The following is a 26,579-nucleotide window of genomic DNA, read 5'->3' as shown; positions in this document are numbered from 1 at the left end:
CTCCAATGGTGCTCAGCAAAGGTTTTGTTTCATTTTGCTTTGCTTTTTAGCATCAGTATGAATTTATGTAATTTTATGTTGGACGTGCTTCAATCCAATGCAGTCATTATTCTTTGTTTAATAAACTTTTAATTTTAGACTAGCTTAAAATTTACAGAAATGTTGCAAAGAGTTCTCATATACCCCTCACTCAGTTTCCCCTATTTTTAACATCTATCTTACATTACTATGATACATTTGTCACAACTGAGAAACCATTATTGATGCACTGTTATTAACTAAACTCCATTGTTTACTCAGATATCACTAATTTTTCCCTAACCCCTCTTTTCTGTCCCAGGATCCTACCCAGGATACCACATTACATTTAACTGTCATGTCTCCTTCGCTTCCTCTGGTCCGTAACAGTTTCCCAGACTTCCCTTGTTTTTAATGACCTAGAGAGTTCTGAGAAGTACTGGTCAGGTATTTTGTAGAATGTCCCTCAACTGGGGTTTGTATAATATTTTTCTTGTGGTTAGACTGGGCTTATGTGTTCTTAGGAGAAAGACTACAGAGGAAAAGTACTCTTTTCACCACATCATATGAAAGATATATGCTATCAACATGACTTATCACCAGTGGTAACCTTGATCACCTGGCTGAGGTAGTGTTTGCCAGGTTTCTCTGCTGTAATATTATCTGCCCCCCTTCCATACTCTAGTCTTTATAAGCAAGTCACTAAGAGCAGCCCACACTCAAGGGGTGGGCAGTTAAGTTCCATCTCGGTAAGGAGGCATTATCTACATAAATTATTTGAAATTCTATCTGTATGGGGAATTTGTCTATTCTCCCCCATTTATTTATTTGTTCAATCATTTATTTGCATCATGGATATTTTATTCTTTGGGCTATAATCCAATCCTTCCTCCCTCCCTCCTTCTCTTCCTTCCTTCCTTTCTCCTCCCTTTTCTCTCTCTTTCTCTTTCTCTCTCATTCATTCATAGTACCTTGTTACATCTAGTGATGGTGAAAGTCTAGATGGGGTGAGATCACGTTTTTTTTTTCCTGTTGTGTTTGGCTGGAATAGAGCAGTTGTTCTCTAAAAATTTTCTGTCTTGTTAGGCTGCCCCTTGCCTAGTCCACTGGATAAAGACAGCAGGCTTCTGCTGGAGTTTTGTTTGTTTTTTGGGTTTTGTTTTTTTTGCATTTTTTTTTTCTGTCTATACTCATTGGTGTTTCCAAGTTGCTGGCTTCTTCCACTCCAGGATATATGAAGCAAAAAGAAAACCCAGAGAACTCAGGTCCCTAGCCTGTCTGCCTTCTTATCTCCATCTTTCAGAGGTTTCTTATGTTTGTTTATTTCCAGAGGTTTTAGTTGTCCTTAGTGAAAGGAACAGGAAAAAATATGTCTACTCCATCTTCCCAGCAACGAACTTTTGGACATTGACCTTATGTCCTGCTATCTCACTAAAGTCACTTATTAGTTTGTGCAGTTTTTTGTAGATTCTTTGGGGTTTTCTACATAGTTTTACTTCCTCCATTACAATTAGCATGTGTTAGGCAATTAAAAAATCTTTATATATAATAATTCTTTAAATGCCATATCATTGCAAGTTTCTTTTTTGAGATCTAGTTCATTTTTATTGAGGTATAGTTGCTTTACAATATTATAGTAGTTTCAGGTGTACAGCATGGTGATTCAGTATTTTTACAGTTTATACTCCATTATAAGTTATTACAAGATAATGGCTATAATTCCCTGTGTTATATAATATAGCACTGTTGTGTCTCTTAATCTCATACCCCTGATGTGCCATTTGTATTATTTTTTTAGATTCCACATATAAGTGAAATGATATGGTATTTGCCATTCTCTGACTTATTTCACTAAGCATAACACATAATATTCTTTAGGTCCATCCATGTTGTTGCAAATGGCAGGATTTTATTCTTTTTTATGGCTGAGTACTATTCCATTGTGTATACATACCACATTTTCTTTATCCAGTCATATGTTGATGGACACTTAGGTTGCTTCTATATCTTGGCTATTGTAAATAGCACTGCTATGAACATTAAGGTGAGTGTATTTTTGTTTTTTTCTGGATATATACCCAGGAGTGGAATTACTGAATCACACTGTAGTTCTGTTTTTAGTTTTTTGAAGAAACCAGCCAACCCTTGTAATTTTCCTTTAGGCAACTACCAGACAGGTCAAAATACACATTCACAATTCTTTGAGCATAAGGACTATATTGTTTCCTCTGGCACAACCACCTGCACCAGGAGTATAGGTTGTTATTTTCACAGCTGCTGCCAATCTGGTGAGTGAGGGATGGCAAGCATACAACTTAAAAATGCCACAGTCCCCTTTTCCTGCTATGCAGCATCTTCTTTCTTCATTAAGCTTTCCCTTGGTTGGTATGAGTTTTTACTAGATTCCAATGATCCCAGAAAGTTGATTTTGAAAGTCTGATAGCTTATTAGTTGCCTTTGTGGAGGGATGGAACCCTGGAATTACCTACTCCATCATTTTTGGTAAACTCTTTTTTTTTGTAAGGATAGCAATTCCACTTCCAAGCTCCTAACATGACTGAGCTAAAACCAGATGTCCACTCATTACTTTTTAATGCACAAATTGTCTTCATCATTGGCCAGTGAAATCCCCTTCAGAATGGCTTGTTGTCCTTTTGACAGAATCCCAGTCATCTTTGTTAGCTCCCTTGCTTTCTGGTACAGGGTCTCAGGCTTATCTTGGACATTCACTGACTCAGACCTGGATAGCCATTTCTCCAAGGGCCTCTGGTTCCTTTAGGTGGGAAATGGTATTTAAAGACCAAAGCCTGTGTGCTAAGGGTATTAGTTGCTGTTGAGTTGTCATTGCGTCTAGGCTTTTCACTGGCTAGAGCTAGGGAAAACATTTGTAAAAATGAAAAATATCGTGAGTTCATAATGATATTTCCAGTTCAAACTCAGTAGTACAGGGCTTTACCCAATTTCTTTATTTTATATTTTTATCTTTTTTCTCTTACCCTGATAATCTTGGTTTCTAACTACATTAACATCATACTTATTTGGCTTATTCTAAATAAAGCAATAATAATTTCAAAATAACAATGCCAATATTATTATTAACAATAAGACTACTGAAAGCTGTTTAAAATTTCTTTGTGGTTCATTTTGTTCTTAGACCACATATCACTAGGGATGTATAGCCAAAATACTGTCTTTTAAAGTCACTTGATGTTATTCTTTTCTTTGTATGATTATGCCAACTTGATATGCAGTGAGGCCATTTGTTTCTGTTTGTTTTCCATTTTTAAGGGTTATTTTTTATTTTCTTTTGACTTAATTTCATTTTTAATTATGCTTCCAACATCAGAACTAGATCACAAGGTACATTCAGAGATTAGCTTCCATTCTTTTTTTTATAGTCTTCCAAGTGGTGAATTTATTTTTTATTCCACCCAAAACTGACAGCCAATTTCTGTGCTTTCCTTGGTAATATTAATACAATTTTTCCATATTCTTGTGTCTCTGAATAGTTTTTCTTTATATATTTTGATATTTCACTATCTAACAAATAGTTATTTTGCTTTCATCATAAATAATGCTTTTTTCAATATAAAATGAAGTACTTTGCCTAACTTAATGCTTTTCCCCCTTCATTATTACATTTGACATTTATATGTCAAAGTTAAGGGGAAGAAGTAAGCACAAGTCTAGAACCATGTAAAGCTAAACTTTTTTTAAAAGCTAAACATTAATAGTAGTTCTCTTTAAGCAGTGGGATTACAATGGATTTTTTTTTCCCTTTTCTGTGCTGTTTTCTAAAAATTTAACCTATGCATTGCTTCTCTAATCAGATGTTTCTGTACTTTAACAAAGCAACCAAGGTTGGAAGCTGCTTTGTGCCCTCATTTTTTCTGGGCCGTGTGTTTGCCACGCATTTGGATGCCTCTTAGGCATCATGACTACCTCTGGCCCTGCTCCTTTTCCTGTTTCCCAATCTAGATTGAATACCAGGTTAGAAATCTAGAATCATGTTGGAAACCTAGCAGGGTGGCTTCCATTCTTATCACTGTACTCTGTTCCTTCTTTCCCCCAGCTTTTTAAGAGTTTGGTTTATACTATTGAGCTCCTTGTTGAAAACATAAGCAAATATGTATATGTGTGTATATGTATGTGTATGTATTTCTACCGCCTGTTACTGAAAAGGCGGCACGCTGTAGGAACTGTTCTCTGCCTTGCTTTTTACCACTTACTGTATCCTGGAGATCATTCTTTGTCAATATATGAAGATTATCTTCATCCCTTTTTATAACCATATATTACTCCAATACATGGGTTTCTTTCAGTCTTTTAATATTGCAAATAATGTCACAATGAAAATATAGGACGCATGCCATTTTGCATTTTTTTTCCTAATATGTCTTTGGAATAGTTTCTGGAAATTGAGATTGCTTTATGTGTGCCTATCTAATTTTACTAGAGACAAATTCATCTTCATAGGGGCTGTACCATTTTGCATTCCCATCACCAGTGTGTGAGTTCAGGCCTCTTTATATCTCTCCACAGAGCTAGTGAGGATCCAATTGGTATCTCTGGTCTTCATGGAACTGGAGCTACTTCACACCCTTCACCGCTCATCCCACAGATATATACCAGAGCTGGCATCCTATTATTTTCCCTATTACATACCCTGTGCTAAAAACAAATGAGTTGCCTGGCAGTAATGAGGAACGAAGTAATGTGGCAAGCCTTGGCTTGTTATGAGCCACGTCCCAAGCTGTCTGAAGCTGAGGCAGGTTCTGAAACATGTTAAACAGCCCTGACAGCCTGGTTGCAAATGAGTCCACATGGTCTGCTGTCTGTCCCAGTTATGTGATCTTGCCTATGCCCCTGACTGGAGGGCATAGGCCAGGACACACAAGACAGAATGGGACATTAGATGTGCACCTTTATACTTCCCTGAAGTACTTGTTTTCTGTTCACTATTATCAGCTTTGAACTAAGCCCAATGGAGGCATCCAAAAGACAAACACATCATTGTCATTGTTGTTGACACTTCTTTCATCTGTGCCACTAGTCTTCACTTGCATTCACTGCTTCTCCAAGTGTCTCCTTGGCGCTCTTGCCATCTTGTGGCAGGTCGGCAGGCTTAAGAATTGAAATGTTGACTTTTCATAAGTGTGAAGAAAATGTTGGCAACACTGTGAAGTAGAAAATGTTCATTACCAGTGTTCCAAGATTTTTTCTAGACCTCCCCTTATTCTTGCACTCCCAGACTTTCTTCAAGGTACCCTCTCTCTGACCTGAAATACTTAGAGGCTTGGTGGTCTCTGCACCCATCAATAGCTTCTTGTAACCATATGTCATCACATTCCTCTCCCAGAGAGTCTGTCCTCTAGCTGTGAAAAGAAAGCTTCTGTCTTTGGCTAAAAGGATTTCAGGCACCAGGGAGGCTGGCAATGGTAGAATGAAGGGAGGGTACAAACTTGAGAGTGAGACTGTTTCCTGGAATCATGTCATACAAGCATCATCTATTCAGCCTCTGCAGGGACCCTGACTTAGCAAGCTGAGAGAGAAACTGAAAGCACTTTCTGATATAATGGCAAATTTTCACAGTACCATTTCATTTATTGCTATCCATGGTACATGCTGGGTATTGCAGCTCATTAAAGTTTTTCCCCAGAGCTGACTCGATGTTTCAGTGGTAGTCTAAAAGGTGTGACCCGAAGGGTTCTGGAAAGACTCTGGAACCAAAAAGATGTTTTCCACTAGACTTTTTCTCTTCTGGAAATTTTCACTTGTATGTGAATATATGTATTTTAAATTATAAAAGCAAAGCATGGTTCCACTCAAAATGGCAGATTGAACATATGAATTTGTTTTTGCCCCATTTAAATGACTTGCAAAATGATAACAAGACAAAAGGATTGGTATCCAGAATATGTGTGTTGAATATGTGAAAAATGACAATGCGGGGATTTTTTAAAAGGCATAACCCACAAGAACCAAGGGAATAGGAAAGAAGATAGCAAAGGTAGTATTTTTAAAGCTGGAAAGCAAGTGGTGAAGTAGGTAATTTACTCAGCAGATCTGAGAAAGTGGAACCTTATAACAATAGTGAGAAAAAAACCAATTTACACTGCCCTCCAAAAGGGCTCAGAAATTGACAGCAGCTTTGAAAATGGGAATGAAGATGGGCCTAAAAACAGGGGGATTGGTTGAAAATCTGTCTAAGAAGCAAATCTCCAGAATCCTTCCTACATTCCATGCACATGGCAACTGTCCTTTTCCCTGGCAAAAGATTGGAGATTTATTTTCTGGAAAAGGTAAAACAGAGAATCTCTAGACAGGAGGGATTCCAGATACCATTGAAGACAAAGGTATCCAACCAGAAACAGAGAGATTAAGTGAATGTTTACAAACTGAATGCTGATAACTTTAGCCCTCTTCCCCACTCAGTTTCCAGAAAGCTGTTGGCCAGGTGTGTATCCTCCAGATAGGAGATTGGAAGACCCTTCTCTGGAGAATCAGAAAAGCCCAGGAAGAAAGACCTAAATATATTGATGTCAAGTGTTCCCCAATGAAATGGCCCAACTACATTATCCTACAGTAAGGTCACAGTTGACAAACACCAACTACAGGCTTTGAACTTCCAATCAGCTTTTTCGTTTCCATTGCTAATTATAGTCAGTGGTCAAAGATCAGTACACATCTGAAGAAAGTCTCTAATATGAAAGATAGAAGCCAAAATAAACATAGCAAAAGTGGATAATTCAGAACTTCTCAGTCTGTTTCTTCTACCCCAAAGCAGAGCTTCAGGTAGAGGCTTGCCCATAGCTGGTTAATTTTGGGAAGTAATCCCAGGAGACAAGAATGAGAGACTTAGGATAGTAAAATAGGGAAGGAAAGGAAGGATGCATTATCAAGTTAATCACTGCTGTTGGCAACTGGGGTTCTACCTTGCCAGTATCTTCTGAGGGGCTATGTTGAACCTACGTCAGAATTATCCTGAGGGATGATTTTTATAGGGTATTATGAAAAGGGAGAGCATTAATCCACTGGCTCCCAGCCCTCATTGGTCAAGGATATCAACTACCCTGCACTTCTGGGTTGTGTAGGCTGCAGCACAGAACTGATTTCCCCAAGCATACCTCTGTAGGTCAGAAGAGCCCTAGGGTGTAAAGCAATTCTTGGTACACCTCAAGTGAGGCACTGGCAGATTACTCCTGCAAAGCACTGATTGCCACAGCAATGACTGGGCTAAATGGTGGGCTGAGAGGATGTGAAGCAATGTACACCAGGTGTCTACTACATATGGAGAAGAAAAGATTTTAAAAAACAAAAAAAAAAAACTGTTGTTAGTGAGATAGGAGGAAAGGGGGTAGGGCACAGCCATTAAAAGAATGACACAGCAATTAGCACCAAGATGGTGGAAGATTCAATTTTCAGTAGACCTTGAGCTTCAATATACGCTCATTGAAATACAACAGCATGCTAGATGGCACTCTCACAGGTGCCAGGACAGTTTTAGGGCTGACCATAAAAGGTCAAAAGTAGATGATGGCACAGTTCCTGGGACTCCCAGCCCCTTCCCCAAAGTGGTTGGAATAATCCTCCCACTTGTTCGTTAGCATAAGAAGTTACCGAGCCCATAAAAACTAACAACCCTCACACCACTTGGCCGATCTCAGTTTTCCTAGACGACTCCATGCTCTGAGGCCACTCTCCCTTCTGAGTAAGATGGCCTGCATTCTACCTATGGAATGTGTATCTCCCAGGCCTTTCTCTTGCCTTTTGAGATGGCCCTCACTCTGTCTATGGAGTGTGTAAATCTACTTTTACTTTAACCAACCTCCCTTGCCTCGTGGCCTCTCTGGCCTTTTGAGACGGTCTGCATTCACTCTATGGAGTGTGCATCTCTGAATAAATCTACTTTTACTCAACAATGGCTTGCTCTTGAATTCTTTCCTGCGTGAAGCCAAGAACCCTCACTTGGTGGGGCGCATCCCAGGCACTCTGAGACCTGGGACACCACCATCCTCTCACAGCCCACATTTTTCCTGTATCATTAGTATTCCTAGAGTTAAGACATAAACAAGAATGGGTTGTACTCTTTATAAGGGAAAATCAGAATAACAATAAGCTCTTTGGAGATAGAAATATGACAGCAGGAAAAATTCAATAGGAATGTTGAAGGTAAAGTTAAAGGAATCTCCCAGAAAGGAGAGCAAAAAGACAAAGATTGAAATAGGAGAAAGAATATTTGAAAATTAGAAGACCTGTCCCAGAGGTCCAACATCTGAATAGGAGGTGTTCTAGTTAGAGAGAAGAGAAAATGAAGGGAATAAAATGTTTAATGTGTTCAAGGAATTTCTCCCAAACTGAAGGTTATGAGTTTCCAGGTTGAAAGATCCTCGACTGACAAAAATAGACCCACAACAAGATACAGCTCCCTAAAATTTCCCAACGTTGGGTTAAAAAGATTTTACAAGCTCCCAGAGATAAAAACACGTCATATATGATGGATCAGGAATCAGAATTGCTTTGCATTTCTCAATATCAACATTGGAACACTAGGAGATGAACAGAAATGCCTTCAAAATTCTGAAGAATAATTATTTTAAACCTAGAGTCCTGTACCTAGCCAAGCTGTCAATCAAGTGTGAGGGACAAGTGAGGTCTCAAAAATTTACCCTTCATGCATCTCTTGCTTAAAACAAGAGTGTTTTTTTTTATGTTTCTTTTTTTTTTATTATTGAGTTATAGAAAACAAGAGTTTTAAACCAAGAAAGAGGAAGGACTTGGGTTAGTGGGTGGGGGGATCCAGCATAAGAAAGAGGCAAAAGGGAAGCTCCAGAATGATGGTGAAAGGAGGTTCCAGAATGACAGCTGCACACCAAGAAAGAATCGAGGACAGCTCACTCACACAGCTCAGAAGACTTCAGGGGAAGATATCTTCAAGATATCTGATTCATCTAAACACATGGAGAGGAGCTGGAGATAACTGAACAAGAGTTTAAAGTTGAATTTCTGCTAAGTACATAGAAAACTAAACAAAAAACAAAATAATTATTAGCTCCAGGAAAAACAAAACACTGTGCAAGTAAGGAAAAGTATTTGTGACACTTTATGGCTCAGCGGTGAAGAATGTTTCCTTGGCCACCATACTGTAAACACTGAAGAGTGGTCTAGCCAAAATTATGATATGCCTATATTGGAAGAATGTAGGGATAGGAAGGGTCTTTGGAGGAGGTGGGGGGCAGGGTGCATGAAGGTGATGTCAATAGACAATGCTGAAAACTGAAAATTCAAGAAGTAGCAATAAAATAATGTTATTCAGAGAACAAAGATAAGTACGAAAAGAATCAGCTAAAAGAGTTGAAAGCTCTTGCCCCTGGGAGCAGGAAATTATGGGTAAGGGGAAAGAGCACTGTTTTTCATAATGAAACTTGTAGAACTATTTAACTCTGTAAACTATGTCTAACTTTGATAAAAAAAATAAGTTAAAATATAAAAGCAATGCATTCCCATTATAAAAAACTTAGAAAATTCAGAAAATCAAAAAAAAAAAAATCTCAAAGAAACCCACTACTTATCAATTGCCCCATCTAATATTTTGCTATATTTCCTTTCAGGCTTCTTACTTGCCAAATTATACATTATTGTGATTTTGATATCTTGGGTTTTCTTCTCCATTAACTTCAAAGTAAATACATTTTCCTGTTACAGTCTTTTAAATAGCTGTGTAGTGTCCCACTGTGTAGATATGCTATAATTGATTTGACTATTCTCTATTATTGAGCATTTAGATTATTTCCTTTTTGTTGGGCCACTATAGCTAATGCGCAATGAGTATCCTTATTCATGATTTTCTTATGTACTGAAATTATTTCCCTAACATATTCTGAAGAATGGTGCTTTTTAAAAATTCTATGCATTTGTTTTATTCTAGAACTTCTTACACTTATCACTGAAATTCCTACTTTATCCTCCTCATCTGTTTACTCCCACAAATTTTAACAGCTTAATTGGTGTATCACTGACATACACTGATATGTAAATATTTAAATTGTGCAATTTGGCCATTTTTATATGTGTATACACCCATGAAACCATCACCACAATCAAGATAATAAATGTATCTATCACCCCGAAATGTTTTCTTTTGCCACTTTATAACTTTCTCCTTCTTCTCTCCTGTCCTGCATCCCCAAACAATTATTGATCTACTTTTGTTCCTATATATCAATTTTTATTTTCTAGAAGTTTACATAAATTGTACAGTATGCATTTTTCCCCTGGATTCACTCAGCATAGTTATTTTGAGATTAATCATGTAGTGTGTATCAATGCCTTTTCTTTTTTATTGCTGAGTGGTCTTCTACCATATGGATATACACAATTTGTTTATCCATTCATCTGTTCATGGACATTTATGTTGTTTCCAGCTCTGGGCTCTTACAAACAAAGCTGCTATGAACATTCATGTACAGAACTTTGTATGTTCATATGCTTTATTTTCTCTTGCAAAAATACCTAGGAGTGGGATGGTGGGATCAAATGGTAAGTAGGACAAAGCATTAAGTACCTTCATCCATGAACTGAATTGTGTGTCCCTAAAATTCATATGTTGAAGCCCTAACCCCTAATGTGACTATATTAGAGATAAGGCATACAAGTAGGTAATAAAGGTTGAGGTCATGAAGATGGGGCCTTAATCTGCTAGGGATGGTCCCTGTTTCCCTGTCTCTCTTACTCTGCCCTCTCTTCTTCCCTCCCTCTCCCCCCCTCTCCATGCACTCAGAGGAAAGGCCATGTGAGGACACAGTAAGAAGGTAGCTATCTACATACAAGGAAGAGAGCTCTCACCAGAAACCAACCTGATGGTGACATGATCTTGGACTTCCAGCCTCCAGGACTGTGAGAAAATAAATTTCTATTATTTCAGACACTGTGCTAGTTTGTTAAAGCAGCACAAACAGACTAATATACATACTTACTTTGTATTTTCAAGTACCCATATGTAAATATCAATGTCCCTGGGTAAGACTCACACAAGGAGCTGTCGTCAGTCGTTCCTGCCCTTGGGCTAGTCATTCATGCTGCTTCCTCCTTTACCATGAAGTGAAATACTGGCACCTGGAGGTGGAACTAGCTGCAGCTAATGAAAGATTGACAGAGCTTCTAGAAGTCAGAGATTCAGCAGTACTGACTTAATAAATGCCAAAAACAAGAGTTAATTATTCTGGGATTTATTTAGATTTGTAGCAATGTTTTCTTTTTGCTCCAGTTGTATGAATTGTTTATCAATATGAATAAACATTATTGGTCCTCTTCTGCTTCAGAATACATCCTAAATCCACCCTTTTTTCCTACTTCCACTGCTCTGACCCTAGACCAAACCTCTATGGTCACATCCACCTCTCCTATGATCTGTTCTTTGCACCACTACCAGAGTATACGTATAAAAAATGAAAACCAGACCCTACCTCTTCCCTGCTCAAAACTGCTTTCTATCACATTTAAAATAAAATCCAAAACTCCTTGCCATGTTATATTGTATATGTGCTATGTTTTATACTTTCTCTAATTTACTTCAAAACACTTCGGTATCAGCTGTGTAATATACTTTATTTAATCTATTCTAAGATGCATTTTTTCACTTTTTATCACCTCTGAATTTGGGGTGAACTTTACCATTAATAGTATGTCATAGTTTAATTTTTCTTGGTGCATAGAAGCAATTTTTCTTTCTTGGTGCATAGAAGAATGATGGTCTTACAACCTAGGGACAGCTTGGATTCATAGACTCAATGATTTAATGTAATGGTGTATCGGTCTAAAAAATAATGTTTTGAAATATTGGTCTAGGTTGGAGACAGTGGAAGTAGGAAGAAGGAGTGGATTTAGGATATATTTTGAAGTGGAGAAGAAACAGGAGATGTTTACTCATATTGATAAACAATTTATACAACTCATTGTAAATTCGTTTTAACCCACACTCTGGGGGTGGTTAATTAACATTTGAATTATCCTAATCAGGAATGGTTAGTTAGCATCTGAAAGATCCTACTCAGGTGTCCTTACCCCACAGGTAGCTATACCCCAGGATGTTCACATTTTCCTGTTTGAACCTGTGCAGGAGCTCTTCTATTTTCTTTGTCCCATAGGCTCCTTTGGCCAACTGGTGAGCCCTTTTCAGAGTGTTTTTAATGCACAACAGGATAAAACACATAGGATTCCAATTAAAATCAATTGCGTTGAAATGCACATTATCAAAATATTAAAGATACAATTTTGACATATTCATATGTGTAATTCTTTATTAACTCAGCAAATAACAAGATCTGGCAGCAGGTCTAATAATTACCATAGTTTTGAAATAGTGATAAGCTTAATGATCTTTTGAGATAGTGGCAATAGCTATAATGTGATGTGAAAATATCTTTGATATGTGTTGGTAGCAGAGTTACAGGTACTGCTAATGAGACTGTGGTTGTTGACTACATTCAATTAGAAATTGATAAGAATAAAGGCATAATAATTTTTCCCATCAAAGAATTCCTTGGATTCTATTCACAGGACCCAAGGTTAGGAAACCTTGCCCCACGGACTCTTCTTATTAGCATGAGAGATGTAAGAAATCTTCACTGGTGAAATGAATTGTGTTCAGAATATATGGAGTGACTAGAAATGTCATCAAGGGGCTTCAAGCTAGCCCAGCAGCTCAGCACTCTTTGGAGTGGCATTCTAGGCCTCAGAATGCCTATATCCTATATCCCATCATGTGGTAGCCAGCCTAACAGATATCCCAGTAATTCCTTTCTTGTGTACTTACTCCCTTCCCACACTCAATAGAGAAGAATGTAACCACTGTAGTGTAACCAGTGGAATATTATGGAAATGACTAAGAGTGACTCCCAACTAACTCATCGTTGTCTACACCCTTCCCTGTTTCAGTTTTTTTCATAGCACTCATCATTACCTGAAATATATTTCTTTTTAACTTGTTTTTATCTGTCTCTCCCACCAGAATATAAGTTCCATAAGGACAGGGAGCTTGTCTGTCTGTATCATCAGCTCCTAACACAGTGCCTATTAGTAAATATGTAATAAATGTTTGTTGAGTGAACATTGAATGAGGAAATGCTCACTTTTTTGATTCTCTGATTTAGTCTCTGGAAAGCTCAGTAGAAGGAAGTTCTCCCTGAGAAAATGGAACTGATTCCAAACTCCTCAAGATGTCTGTTTTTCCCCTTTGAAATGAAGTAATTTATAATCCAATTATAAAACAATAGAATAATATTACTCCTCTTCCCTGAAGTTCCCTGGTCTTCCTCTGCTTGTACTACCAGGAAACCACCTGAGGGCAGCAAAAATCAGAGTGAAGAGGGGTCAGTTCCAAGGCAGAGTCACATTTTCAATCTTTCCTCAAAGATTGTCCACCACCTGCTCTGTCTGCAGCCTGGCAAGTTCTTTTCACTTCTGGAAGACACACATTAATGGGCCTAATGAGACTACCTATTAGGAAAAATAGGGGATCCCTTTTCATTGAATCAACTTGCTCAGAAAAGGCCAAGGAACCAAGCTAACTTCCCAAATGGATTTCTAAATGTATGAGCCTTAAGTCAGAGCAATGTCTATATGTTATTCCTTAAAGGTTTTTGTTTTTAAGAGTTATCTACTTTGAGTTCTTGTTACAGAACAATAGTTCGTGAGCCTGACACATTATGAGGCAAAACAAACTGAAATATCACCGTTTGCTTCAGAGAAAGGTTTATTGCAGTGCCAGGCAAGGAGGATGGGCGGCTCGAGCTTGAAAAATCCCAACTTCCCCAATGGTTTTGGGGAAAAAAATTTTATAGGCAAAACTTGGTATGAGGGCTGCAGGGTGTATGACTTTCTTCTGCTTGGTTGGGGGTGAGGTAACAGGACGGTGCTCCAGGAACCCTGTGCTCAGCCTGAAGTTCCCACCCTCCACCTGGGTGGGGGGCCTCTGTTCCTACAGAAGAACTCAAAGATGTAGTTCTGTATATCCCTTGTGGAGGAACCAGGACCCTGCCCCAAGGCTGCACTATTGTTTCTTGCCTGTTCCCCCTTTCCTTCTGCATTCCCTCCCTTCCCTGATTAGAAACTATTTGAATCTGCCCTTTGGAACTCAGAGAAGATCAGGGAGGCTGAATGAAGCCTATTTCCTACAAACAAGAATGGGGGACATGGAAAGGATGTGCACCAGGGAGAACGCCACAGGGTCCTGCTGTCTCATTCTGACCTGCCACCTAACTCCTAGCACTCAGCTGTATGACCTCTGACAGTTGCTAAGATAAAGTCATATCTAAACAAAGTGTCTTGGGGGTTTTTGATTACTGTTTGTTTTCATATTTCCTTAATGATCAAAGAAGGGCTATAACCCGGAATCTTTGATGCTTATTCACCTAAACTCCAGCTTTTCCTGTAATATAAGAAAGCTGAGATTGTGTGTGGTTTGCTATCTGGGAAGATTCAAGCAAGTGGGAAAGGAGGCTTAGTATCTAAACCATTTCTTAAAAGACAAATCTTTGTTAAATAAAGGGAGGAAGGAATTTAATTAAATCATTTTGTGAGATCAATTTGCAACTTTTTTCTTTTTTTTTTAACATTTTTAAACTGAGTTATAGTCATTTTACAATGTTGTATCAAATTCCAGTGCGGAGCCCAGTTTTTCAGTTATACATGAACAAACATATATTCATTGTCACATTTTATTTTCCTGCTGTGAGCTACCACAAGATCTTGTATTTATTTCCCTGTGCTATACAGTATAATCTTGTTTATCTATTCTACATTTTGAAATCCCAGTCTGTTCCTTCCCACCCTCTACCTCCTTGACAACCACAAGTTTGTATTCTATATCTATGAGTCTGTTTCTGTTTTGTATTTATGTTTTTTTTTTTTAGATTCCACATATGAGTGATCTCATATGGTATTTTTCTTTCTCTTTCTGGCTTACTTCACTTAGAATGACATTCTCCAGGAGCATCCATGTTGCTGCAAATGGCATTATGTTGTCGGTTTTTATGGCTGAGTAGTATTCCATTGTATAAATATACCACCTCTTCTTTATCCAGTCATCTGTTAATGGACATTTAGGCTGTTTCCATGTCTTGGCTATTGTAAATAGTGCTGCTATGAACATTGGGGTGCAGGTGTCTTTTTGAAGTAGGGTTCCTTCTGGATATATGCCCAGGAGTGGGATTCCTGGGTCATACGTTAAGTCTATTCCTAGTCTTTTGAGGAATCTCCACACTGTTTTCCACAGTGGCTGCACCAAAGTGCATTCCCACCAGCAGTGTAGGAGGGTTCCCTTTTCTCCACAGCCTCTCCAGCATTTGTCATTTGTGGACTTTTGAATGATAGCCATTCTGACTGGTGTGAGGTGATACCTCACCAACTTTTTTCCATCTAATCTTTTTCCACGTAAGTCAGTAGGTTTTGAGCTCTTGTGAGTTGCAGACCCCACAGAGCAATGCTTCTCAATGTAACATGCACATAAATCACCTGGTGATCCTGTTAAAATGAAAATTCTGATTCAGTAGGTCTGGAGAGGACATTATAGGTGGATCAGTTGGGCCTTCAGGCATTCACTTTGGCTTCAGGCCCCCTCCAAACACCCAGTGCATCCGGTTTTCCAAAGCCTTCTGCTGTAGTACCCCATTCTAACTACCCCCTTATTGCCAGACACCCCAGGGACCTGTCTTAGGTCCCTTTCTCTCTGGACCCTGCCTTCTGTGAAAATATGAGTTACAGGCAATAATAAGTTGATTAGTTACTTCCTTCTCTCTCTCCTTTGAGTAGAAAACCCACCCACCCACCCCTGCACCATCACAAGATAACAATGGGATTTAATCATAACCTCTAGGAACAAAGCTTTTCCCAAAGGAATAATTCCAATGGTGAGAATTTCCTGCGCTATGACAGACTAATGAAAAGGCTACTTTTTTTAGTCAGGTGGAAAGTAGGAATAGCATTTTGAATTTCTCAAAAAATTATACAACATAGGAGACTGCCTACCTATCCTATACTTCCTGCTCTACCTTTCATCTGCTTTGGTCTCATTATAAGCAACACTGTCTGATTTTAGAAGTGGAACCATGAAGCTGTCATGTGATCAGCTATTTCATGTTTATGTACAAATGAGTTGCAATTCCAAAGCAAGTGAAGCAACAGAGATCTGAGTGAAGGTTTCCCTGCAGATGACAGTACGTTACTTGGAATTTACTGAAGCTTAAAGGATCCTGATAATATTTGACCAATATTTCACCCAATAATTATGTTATAATTTCTTCATTTGGGTAGAACTGAAACTAGTTACATAAAACTAGTTATTTAGGCCTTCAACCCACAGCACAAAATAGTTTATGGGGCTTACTCACATGCTCATTTATAGGAACAAAAATGGGATCTTCAAGAGATTAATTTGCCATACCAGAGCTGTAAATGATTATCTGCTCTACCTATGTTATACCTATATTCTAAAGTCTTTTTTTTTTTTAAGTGAAAGTAAGTTTATTCAGGGAGATACAAACTCTACAGACAGAGTATGGTCCATCTCACTCAGAAGGAAGAGCAGCCACGAGGTGTAGGGGTGATTACTTTTTATGGCCTTGGTAATTTTATACGCTAATGAGTGGAAGGATTATTCCAACTGTATTAGGGAAGGGGCGAGGATTTCCAAGAATTGGTCACCCACCCACCTTTTGGCCTTTTGTGGTCCACCTGGGAACTGCCATGGCACCTGAGGGTGTACCATGTCTCAAGGTCCACTGGAAGTCGAATCTTCTGCCATCTTGGGCCTAACTGCTGTGTCATTCTTTTAATGGTTGTGCCCTGTCCCGTTCTCTCCTGTCTCATTCCCCACTCAGAGATTTTACTCTCATGATCCCATGGGAAGCAGAAGGGCGCTGGTTCTAAAGTCTTTTTTTTATCCTCCTCCTGCCTCACTGGCCATATCCTTCACTAGTAATTACATTAATTGATTGGATGATCACGTAACCCAGAGACAGTCAACACCATCAAGTAGAATGGCCAGCAACCACATCTGGCCTATAGCATAAGAAAGGCTGGGCCAATCAAAGTCTGTTCTCAGAAATACTGGTGAGGGAACAGAAAAGATATAGAGATGAGAGGGAAAGTAATCCATAAAAAGAACAGTGAAGATGCACCTGAAAATAGGGCCTCTTTTCCTTGTAGTACATTGAGTTGGTTTCTGTTCTTTGAATCACAGGGGTGAAAAAATAAGCAATAATAAAGGCAAAAACACTGTAGTCTGGAGGGATAAATGAATGGTGGACTACAAAGTCAGTGGCTTCTGCATAAACAGAACATTAAAGACACTTCTTCCATCTGTCCTGCTACACTATGAGCTCCTTGAAGGAAGGGACTGTGTCTTTGACTTCCTCACTACTTGTATTGAACAGATATCCAATAAATACCAAATGTAAAATTCAATTTTTGTGATGCATGCAAGTCATCAAGATTGGATAGCATAGTTTGGTTGATCCCAAACTTTTCATCACTCAGGACTTCTTTCTTTATATTTTCCTCCATAGACCTTATATTTTAAAAAATATTGTCTAAAAATATTACTTAATATGCATTAAGTAATAATGATTTTTCTTACAAGGTGCCTGAATTTCATTCATTTTTATTTACTTATTATTATTTTTAATTGAAGTATAGTCGGTTACAATGTGTCAAGTGAACTTCATTAATTTTTAAACTGTAAAGTCCAAAAGAAAGTCCAGTTATTAGAATTAAAAAGAATTGAGCTAGGTTCTTGGGTAAAAATACATCTATCAATTGAATCCCATAGAGATGGCAAACAGATTAAAAATGAAATTTAAAATTCAAAATGTCAGGCAATAATAAATATGAGCTATTAGGAATAAATACACAGAAAAATATACAAGTCTTCTATGGTAAAATAATCATAGTTCATAGAAAGACATTTAAAAATACCAAAATGCTATGTCCCAGCCCTGGGGTTTAAGCTTGATCAGTTCACATTTCCTCCTAGAACAGATGTGGAAGCTTATCCCCACTACCCCAATAAATGTCAAAGGCTTATAGGTGTCAAGAACTGAAATGTCAAGGATTTTACCTTACTTAACAAGTTAATAAGTGAGACTGCTTGTGTCACGGATGCTGGTGAAGACATGAGACTCCTGGGTCAGAGACAAAGGATTTTATTACCCATGACACAGCAAGCAGTACGAGCTTCATGTTGGTTTGTGTGGATTCCCCATGTTTCTCAAGTCCCACAGGGGAGACATAAGCAGGGTGAGGGAGGGCCAGGCAGTGCTATACATGGAATGAGTTTGCTTTATGGCCAAGGAACACTTAGCTTGTGGGATTTATTGACCTATAGCAAGCAGAAGCAAGCCCACTCTTTGCAGGGAAATATTAACTCATCTCTCAAGGCTGCTCATTGCAAATACAACTCTGAGAAATGGCCTGGGTAAAGAATGGGTCAGGACCTTGCATTCTTGGCATACCCAGCAAGATACGTAGGAACATGAGATACTTGTGGAGGAGTAGCTCCCAGAACAAGGGATGTTTGTGGATATTGTGGGGAGATATCTGCATGGGATAGGTGGGTTGAAGACAGAGCAAAATCTTTATTTTTATTGAGGTACAATTGACAAATAACATTATATTAGTTTCAGGTGTACAACATAATGATTTGATATTTATACATGTTATGAAATGATCACCACAGTAAATCTAGTTAACATCAGTCACCATACATAGTTAGAATTTTTTTTCTTGTGGTGAGGACTTTAAATATCTATTCTCTTAGGAACTTTCAAATATGTGATACAGTATTATTAACTATAATCACCATGCTGTACATTACATTCCCTAGCAAAATTTTATCATAAGCAAAATGATGCAGCCACTGTAGAAAACTGTTTGGCGGTTCCTCAATAAGTTAACTGATGGTTACCATGTGACCCAGCAGTTTCACTCCTAGGGACATACCGACAAGAATTGAAAACAGATGTTCAAACCAAAATTTGTGCATTAAAGTTCATTGCAGTACTATTCATAATAGTGAGAAGGTGGAAGTAACCTGAATGTCCATCAAAGGATGAATGGGTAAATAAAATATGGTATATTCATACAATGGAGTATTATTCATCAAGGAAAAGAAATACAGTCCTGATATATGCTATAGCACAGATGAACTCTGAAACCTTATGCTAAGTGAAAGTCGCACATCGTAAGGTTCCATTTACATGAAATGTGCAGAATAAGGCAACTCCATAGAGACAAAAAGAAGATACCAGAGAGCAGAAAGCAATTGCTAGGGACTAAGGGAAGGCAGGAATGGGGGCTGATTGCTTAATGGGCACAAGATTTCTTTTTATGGTGACAAAATTTTTCTGGGGCTAGATACTGGTGATGGTTGTACAGCATTGTGAATGTACTAAATGCCACTGAGTTGTGCACTTTAAAGTGATTAAAATGGTGAATTTTATGTGTGTTTTACTACACACACAAAGATCTTATTGAAGTTCAGGTATTAACTCCATCACATAGAATGGACGATCAGATTGTAAAGCACTGGGCAGAACAGAGTCGTGTTCTTGCCCACATGCAGACTGGAGGAACAATGGGCCCAGGCCCTGGGTGCAAGTATTGCCCTTCAGTGTGGCTCTTCTCTCCGTGCACTTGACCAGCTACAGGTGTGGGGACAGCATTCTAGGATTGAGCCCCGGTGCATCTGGGCCACCTTCCCTAACCCATCCAGCAATTCTCTTCCTTGTCTCTCCCACTCCATATCCTTCCTGGGTTTCAAGATACTTCCTTTCCCCTCAAAGCCCAGTTCTATTTTTGTTGATCTTGATGACCCACAGTGAAGAACTTCAAACCAGAGTCCAAATCCTTAACAATCAAAAACCTTTTCTTGATAGCAAGAAAGACTCAGTCTTCAACATTTAGTTAATCTCATCTTGTACTCTCTGGAAGAGAGAGCAGAAATTTCCATCCTTACACCTAGAATGAACTGAATGTTTCTAATACAACAAAGGAAAATGTGATTTTTAAAGCTGTTGCTTTTTCTTATTAAAAAGACCAATCATTTATATCCTGCTTTACTTGCAACCAAAATAGTCCTAACTCATTTACCCCACAGCACATGTTATGTTAATGGTAGGGACTTTAGACCATCAACTTTAAGCTCTGAAAACTTAAGGCTTTTCCTTCGCAGGCAGAGCAGGAAGCTCAGAGCAAGTGGGTACAGTCACAGGAAGGTCATTTCTTGCCATCTGTGTTAGTTTCCTATTGTTACTGTAACATAGTACTGCAAACTTGGCAGCAAAAAACAATACAAATTTATTATCTTAGAGTTTTTAGATGTTAGAAATCTGCAGTGGGTCTCAGTAAGCTAAAATCAAGGTCCTTGCCCTTTTCCAGCTTCTAGAGACTGCCTACATGCCTTGCCTCCTGGCCTTCTTCCTCCATCTTCAAAGCCAGCAACAGAGGGCTGTATTCTTTTCATGTCACATCACTCTGACCTCTTCTTCTGCTTCACTCTTCCACATTTAAGGATCCTTATGTTTATATCATTCCATCTGTGTGATCCAGAATAATATCCCTATTATTCAGCTGATTAGCAACTGTAATTCCGTCTACACACTTAATTTCCCTTTGCCACGTAAGGTGACATATTCACAGGTTCCAGGGATTAGAATGCTGACATCCTTGGGTGGCTATTATACTGCCCACTGTGCCATCACTTGACAACGGTTTGTTGAACACTTACTATTGCAGAGAGGATTTTGTGATCCACCTTAAGAGTCATCTGGGGGAGGCAGGAATTACGTAGAAAAGTATAAATCACAATAGATGGCTTTATAGGCCACAGAAAAGTTAAGAAGGTAAGAGGAATTCCTGCTATGAAAATTAGAGGATGGTGTGATGTGATTGTTGAGGAATTCAGAGAAGGCTTCCTGGAAGAGGCAGAACTTGGTTAATCATCTTCAAGAAAGGGCAAGATTTGAATGTTGTTTCAACAATAGTGAAACATTGAACTGAATTCAATGAGTTGAACAAGCTTTACACACTGTTAAATTAATTAAACAAGGAGGCCATTAGACTAAGGTGGCTCTAATGCTTTGGTGACCTATGTAAACAAACCCAAACCTACACCTGTAAATGCTTCAAGGTTAAGAAATAGAAACTTAAGGATAACCAATCACAAATAGACAGCTAGGCTTTAAGCTATGGCCAAATAATTTCCTTTCTTTGCTTCCATACCTTTTCTGTATAATTTATTCCCCTAGCTCCTGTTGGTGGAGTGCTCCTAACCACTTCCAGTTTGGTGCTGTCCTATTCAAATCCATTTTTGCCAAATGAACTCTTAATATTTTTAACATGCTTCAGCTTCTCTGCAAACAACACACACTTCTGAGTTCAGCTTTCCAATGTAACAGTTGTAGAATGAAAGTATTCATTGCTTTCAAGTGCTGTCTTCATAATACTTAGCTTAAAAGGCACTATTACAGGAGGTGGGTGTAGCTAAGTGGTAGAGCACATGCCTAGCATGCATGAGCTCCTGAGTTCAATACCCAGTCCCTCCATTAAAAACAAAAACCTAATTAAATAACCCCCTCCCAATTTTTTTTAAAAGCACTGTTATAAAGCTTGTTTGGTGCTCACCACAGCCCTGTGAAGGAAGTAGGGAGGGCAGAGAAACACGAGAACATTGCCATCATTAAGTTCCTAGGTCCCTTTCCGCAACGTCTGCTCCCCATATTCCTTCTTTCTTGCAGCCACGGGAACACAGCCTGTTTTCTCTCCTTTTGGTAGTTGTCTTCCTAAGCCTAGCTGCAGAATGAGACACAGTCTCTCCACCTTTCCCACTTGTTTGCTGATGTTGAAGCCAAGCACACAGGCTCATTTAGTTTTAAGGTTTATCTGCTAAGTACTCTGGAGAAACAGGATAAGACTGATAGACATAAGAGAGTGGCAAAGGTTCCATAATCTTATAAAATTTATATAATGATGACCTCTAAACTATAATTTCTGCTCCCTTTTTCAATGGTAAAGGGAAGTACCATAGGGTTCAGGCCTTCTATTTATATTTTCTTAGGGATCATTATCATCATCAGAGTGGTAAGCAGCTATAGAATACATTGTTCTAAATGCTTTACATATTTTAATTCATTCAATTATCACAGCAACCCATTTTATGGATAATTAAAACAAAGCTGACTCCAACACCAGGTAGACTGACTCTGGAGTCTATGTTCCTAACCATTATACCATATTTCCCCACTGTCTCTTCCTACCACCACCTGCCTTCTGCCTATCAGTATAGGCTACTGCTTGGACATTTACTCTGTTAGGAACCAGAGTACTAAGTGATAAATGAAGAAACTGAGTCCTGGAAAAGGTAGACTTTTCCAAGGCAGCATTGGTAGTGAGCGGACAACTGGGAGTTAAATCCAGTTTCATCACACCATGCTGTTTTTAGGAGAGGCTACTTTGTGATGTCTGGTTCTGATCCAACATAGTGAAAAGAATTGATTTCAAATGATTCCACATGCATCAGTTCCTTTTATCATTATGGGATGTTTTATTTTTGGACACTGTGATCAAGGCCTAATTAATATCTTTAGGCTCTAAGCTCTAAAAGGAGAAGGATGTTCTTCCAAAACCATCCTCTGTGGATACAAATTAAAAGCAATTATAAACAGTAAAATAAATACAACAAAGTACCAATTTTCCCCATCATGACTACTTAATTTTTTCTTTTGAAATACCCACAAATTCTTAAAAGAATTCTTAAAAGCATTTTTCTGGGTATCCTAAGTACATGTTTAAACTGCTAAATAATTCAGTGCTGACTGTTACACGTTAATACCTGGAAAGGGTGTACAAGAGTTATAGTTGTAAAGGTTAAATCTGGGACAAACAATGACATAGACAAGTAATCAGGAAGAAGATAGAGCAAGCAAGTTAGGGAGGGGCTCTGCGTTTGTAGTTTACAAAAAAATCCACCTACCATGGGTGGAATCAACCGTTTACAGGAAATCTTTCAAAAAGACTGAAACCTATTTATAGTTTAACTGTGGATAAGTTACTGATGACATTTGGGTACTCCCTAGAGGTCTCCAGGAAGTAACCAACCTCACTTTTCAATAATGTCAATCTATAAACCTGGGAAATGCAAACATTAGGACAATCTGGTGAAATAAGGAAGGCGGAGAAGCTATAATGTGTAGAGCTCAAAGAAGGAAAGCAATTCTTGGCAGAATTTACAAGAAAGGGAGTTTGATGCTAAGAATTTTTTAGTGTGTCCAGCATTGCCCGAGAAAGAGGGACCTCAGACTAAGGGCATGAGTATTATAGTTGGATTAGCTAGTATAATCTTATTTTAAAAGGGTCCACCTGATCCTGGTGCTGGAGCTTAATAATAATATTCCATTAAGATCATCTGACTATTTTTACTCAGATTCTGTGCTCACCAACTTATCAATTGACTTCCTAGTACTCTGGGAATGAGAGTCTCTACCCACAGACACAAGGCTCCATTCAGAATGGCCTATATATAATCACTTAGGTAATACATAAATTGCCATTTGAATTATAAGTCATTCTCTATGAATCACAGGATCTCAAGATTAGAAGATACTTCAAAGACATTTAATTAACCAGCCATTTGGTGCTGAAATTTTTGAAAATTTTTCCTTGAGCATCTCAAGTAACAGGAAATTTATTACCTCTTTACTTCTTTGAATACCTGTGTTAGAAAATTCTGCTTTATTAATGAATATCTGCATCGTTAACAAAAACATGTTACTTAAGAGCCTTCAGTCCTAGATTAACTCCTTGGGTCCAAATACAAAACAAACTAAACCTCCAGAAAAAAAAAAAAAAACACACATAGATAAGCTCACATCCCTGATAAGCCTCTCTTTCAGGCCAAACTCTAAATTTTTTAAAGCCTCCTCATATAAGATGATTTCAAATCGTTACATCATTCTGGTCACCCTCCCATGGACAGGTTTTAGTTATTTTTTTAAGGTGTGGTCAAGTGTTTTTGTAAAATTTGCAAAAGTAAGATATCTTCATTGCAAATGGTTAAGACGACTGTCTTTCCACTCCTCCTTCTCCTTTCTCCTCTGTCACATTTGTCCTCATGTCGAGCAGTGCTGGAGTGGCCATGCAAAATCTGAAATACAGCTAAGGGGAAGTTGTGTGAGTGATATATTTAATCTGGATTGAGAAGAATTTACTTTATGTGGTTCACTGCCACTTTTCATGTATAGTTAACTGATTGCTAGCTGTCTTAGTGGAGGAATGGCTTCCAGGACTACTACTACCACTCAGTGTGCTAATTCACATTGTATTATGACATTAAGTTGCAGATGTGTTAGGCAGCTAAAGAAAGTGTTATGTTATTTTTATGAGTTTTGTGATATTGAAGAGAGTTTTCAGCTTTTTAAAATATAAAATGTGCTAGGCATTGAGCTGTACCTTTACAATGGGGAAATTTTATGGTATGTAAATTATACCTCAATCAAGCTGTTAAAAATGTGCTGTGATTTCTTACTTTAAATAAATATTCACTTTTGTGCCTAGAATAGAGTAAAATAAGAATATGTAGCCAGGTATCTACAAAAAGCTACACCAAACATGATACTTAAGGGTGAAATGTTGAAAGAATCCCCTTTGAGACTGGGAATTAGACAATGGGGATCATTATTACTACTTTTGTTCAACATTGTATCAGAAGTTCTAGTGAGTGCAATCCCTCATACTATACATTAAAATAAATCAACCCCAGATGGATTCAAAGCATAAATGTGAAAGACAAAAATGTAAAACTTTTAGAAGAAAATATAAGGTAATGTTTTAATGATTTCTGGGTAGTGAAAGATTTCTAAAAGGAGGCACAAAATGTATAAATCATAAAGGAAAAGGTGGCAAGTCAGAGTACGTTAAAATTAAGAACTTCTATTTATCAGAAAACACCATTAGGAGAGAGAAAGGACAAGCCATAAACATAATCAAGGATTAATATCAGATTATAAAGAGAACTCTAAGAATCTACAAGCCATAGAAAAAGAAACCAATAGAAGTGGCCCAGATGGTGGAATAGGAAGACCTTGAGCTCGCCTCCTCCTACGGGCACATCGATATTACAATTATTTACAGAGAAGCTATTGATGAGAAAAACCAAAAGACTAGCAGAAAAGATCTACAACTAAAGATATAAAGAAGGAAACACAATGAGACATGACAAAAGAGGAAATATCAAGAAAAAGAAAGAGAAGAAAAAAAAGAAAACAAGCTCAAACTATCACCTTTCCAAGAGGGGCTGAAACCAGGTTGAGTTTTTTGATTCCCAAAACTTAGTCTTTTGGTGTAAGGTGGCCAGAAAAGGATGCAGAGCCAAGCACTGAGAAACCTACAAAAACACTGATGAGCTCAGGGAATGCGTTGTCTTTCCCAGCATGTCTAAACTCCTGAAACCAATCTTCACATCCTCTGTAACCACACAATAAAGACTTGGGAAACTGAAGGGAGGGAGGAGGGGGGAGAGAGAGAGAGAGAGAGAGAGACGGAGGGAGGGAGAAATGCCAAAAACTAGAATAGGTACTTCTCAAAGAAGAAAACTCAAATGGCCAATAATTGAATTAAAAGATGTTCGACTTCATTAGTAATGAGGGCCATGAAAATTAAAGTCACAATAAAATAATATCTCACACTTAGTAAAATCATAGAAATAAAAAGTCTGGAAAATAACAAATGCTGGTAAGCATGTGGAGAAAGTAGAATGCTCATCCATGGCTCCTTGAAGTACACATTTATGTGAGCACTTTGGAAAAGGGTTTGGCATTAAGCAGTCAAGTTGAACATGTGCAAATCCCAGGACCCAGGAATTCTACTCCAGGGTATATACCCTACAGAAACAGTAGCGTATTCCATCAACCTTGTTCCATTATCATATCCAAAATAGTAGAATGAATAAACTGAAAATAGTAGTATAATTAAACTGAAACTACAGGTGCCAACATGTATGAATCTCAGAAATGCAATGTTGAGTGAAAGAAGCAAATCACAGAGTATTACATACATACTAACATCTAGGTTCCATTTATTTTAAAGTTCAAAAACAGGAAAAACTAAACAATATGTTGTTTAGGAATACATTTAGTTAGTAAAACTATAAAGAAAAGCAAGGCAATGATTACTCCAAATTTCAGGATAGTAGTTACATCTGATGGAGGAGGAACTGGGGAAGAAGGGAGATGTGTCCATGGAGGGACACACAGAGGACTTTAAGACAGTGGAAATAAATATTCAATTTTTTAAACCTGGGTACTGAGTACATGGATATTCATTCCTTAAAATTATTTTTAAAATTACATGTATATGTTTTATACATTCTTCTGTGTATATTTCACCAATTTAGGAAAGGAAAAATATCAGTGCCCAGAATTGAACATACAACTTTAGCTGATCCATCATACTAGAAGACAATTACCTCCCTTGTTTTGAGTATTTTGCCTCTGTTTTTTTTTTTTTTTTTT

The 26,579-nt window shown here is 38.0% G+C and overlaps 2 protein-coding genes across 3 annotated transcripts in view; both read left to right on the top strand.

Annotated features, from left to right (window-relative positions):
- NOX1 (NADPH oxidase 1) overlaps positions 1-26,579 on the top strand; it is a 129,471-nt gene that overhangs the window by 76,409 nt on the left and 26,483 nt on the right. The window lies entirely within an intron of this gene.
- The window catches only part of XKRX (XK related X-linked), a 58,008-nt gene extending 31,429 nt beyond the window's left edge, over positions 1-26,579 (top strand). Inside the window, exon 3 of the mRNA XM_010969763.3 lies at positions 1-26,579. This exon is cut by the window's left edge and continues 12,691 nt beyond it. The gene's annotated coding sequence lies outside the window, so the exon portion shown is untranslated.

The sequence above is a fragment of the Camelus bactrianus genome, chromosome X (assembly GCF_048773025.1).
Source record: "Camelus bactrianus isolate YW-2024 breed Bactrian camel chromosome X, ASM4877302v1, whole genome shotgun sequence".
Taxonomy (NCBI): domain Eukaryota; kingdom Metazoa; phylum Chordata; class Mammalia; order Artiodactyla; family Camelidae; genus Camelus; species Camelus bactrianus.
Note: the sequence above shows the minus strand (reverse complement) of the source record. Positions and strands in the feature narration are given on the sequence as shown.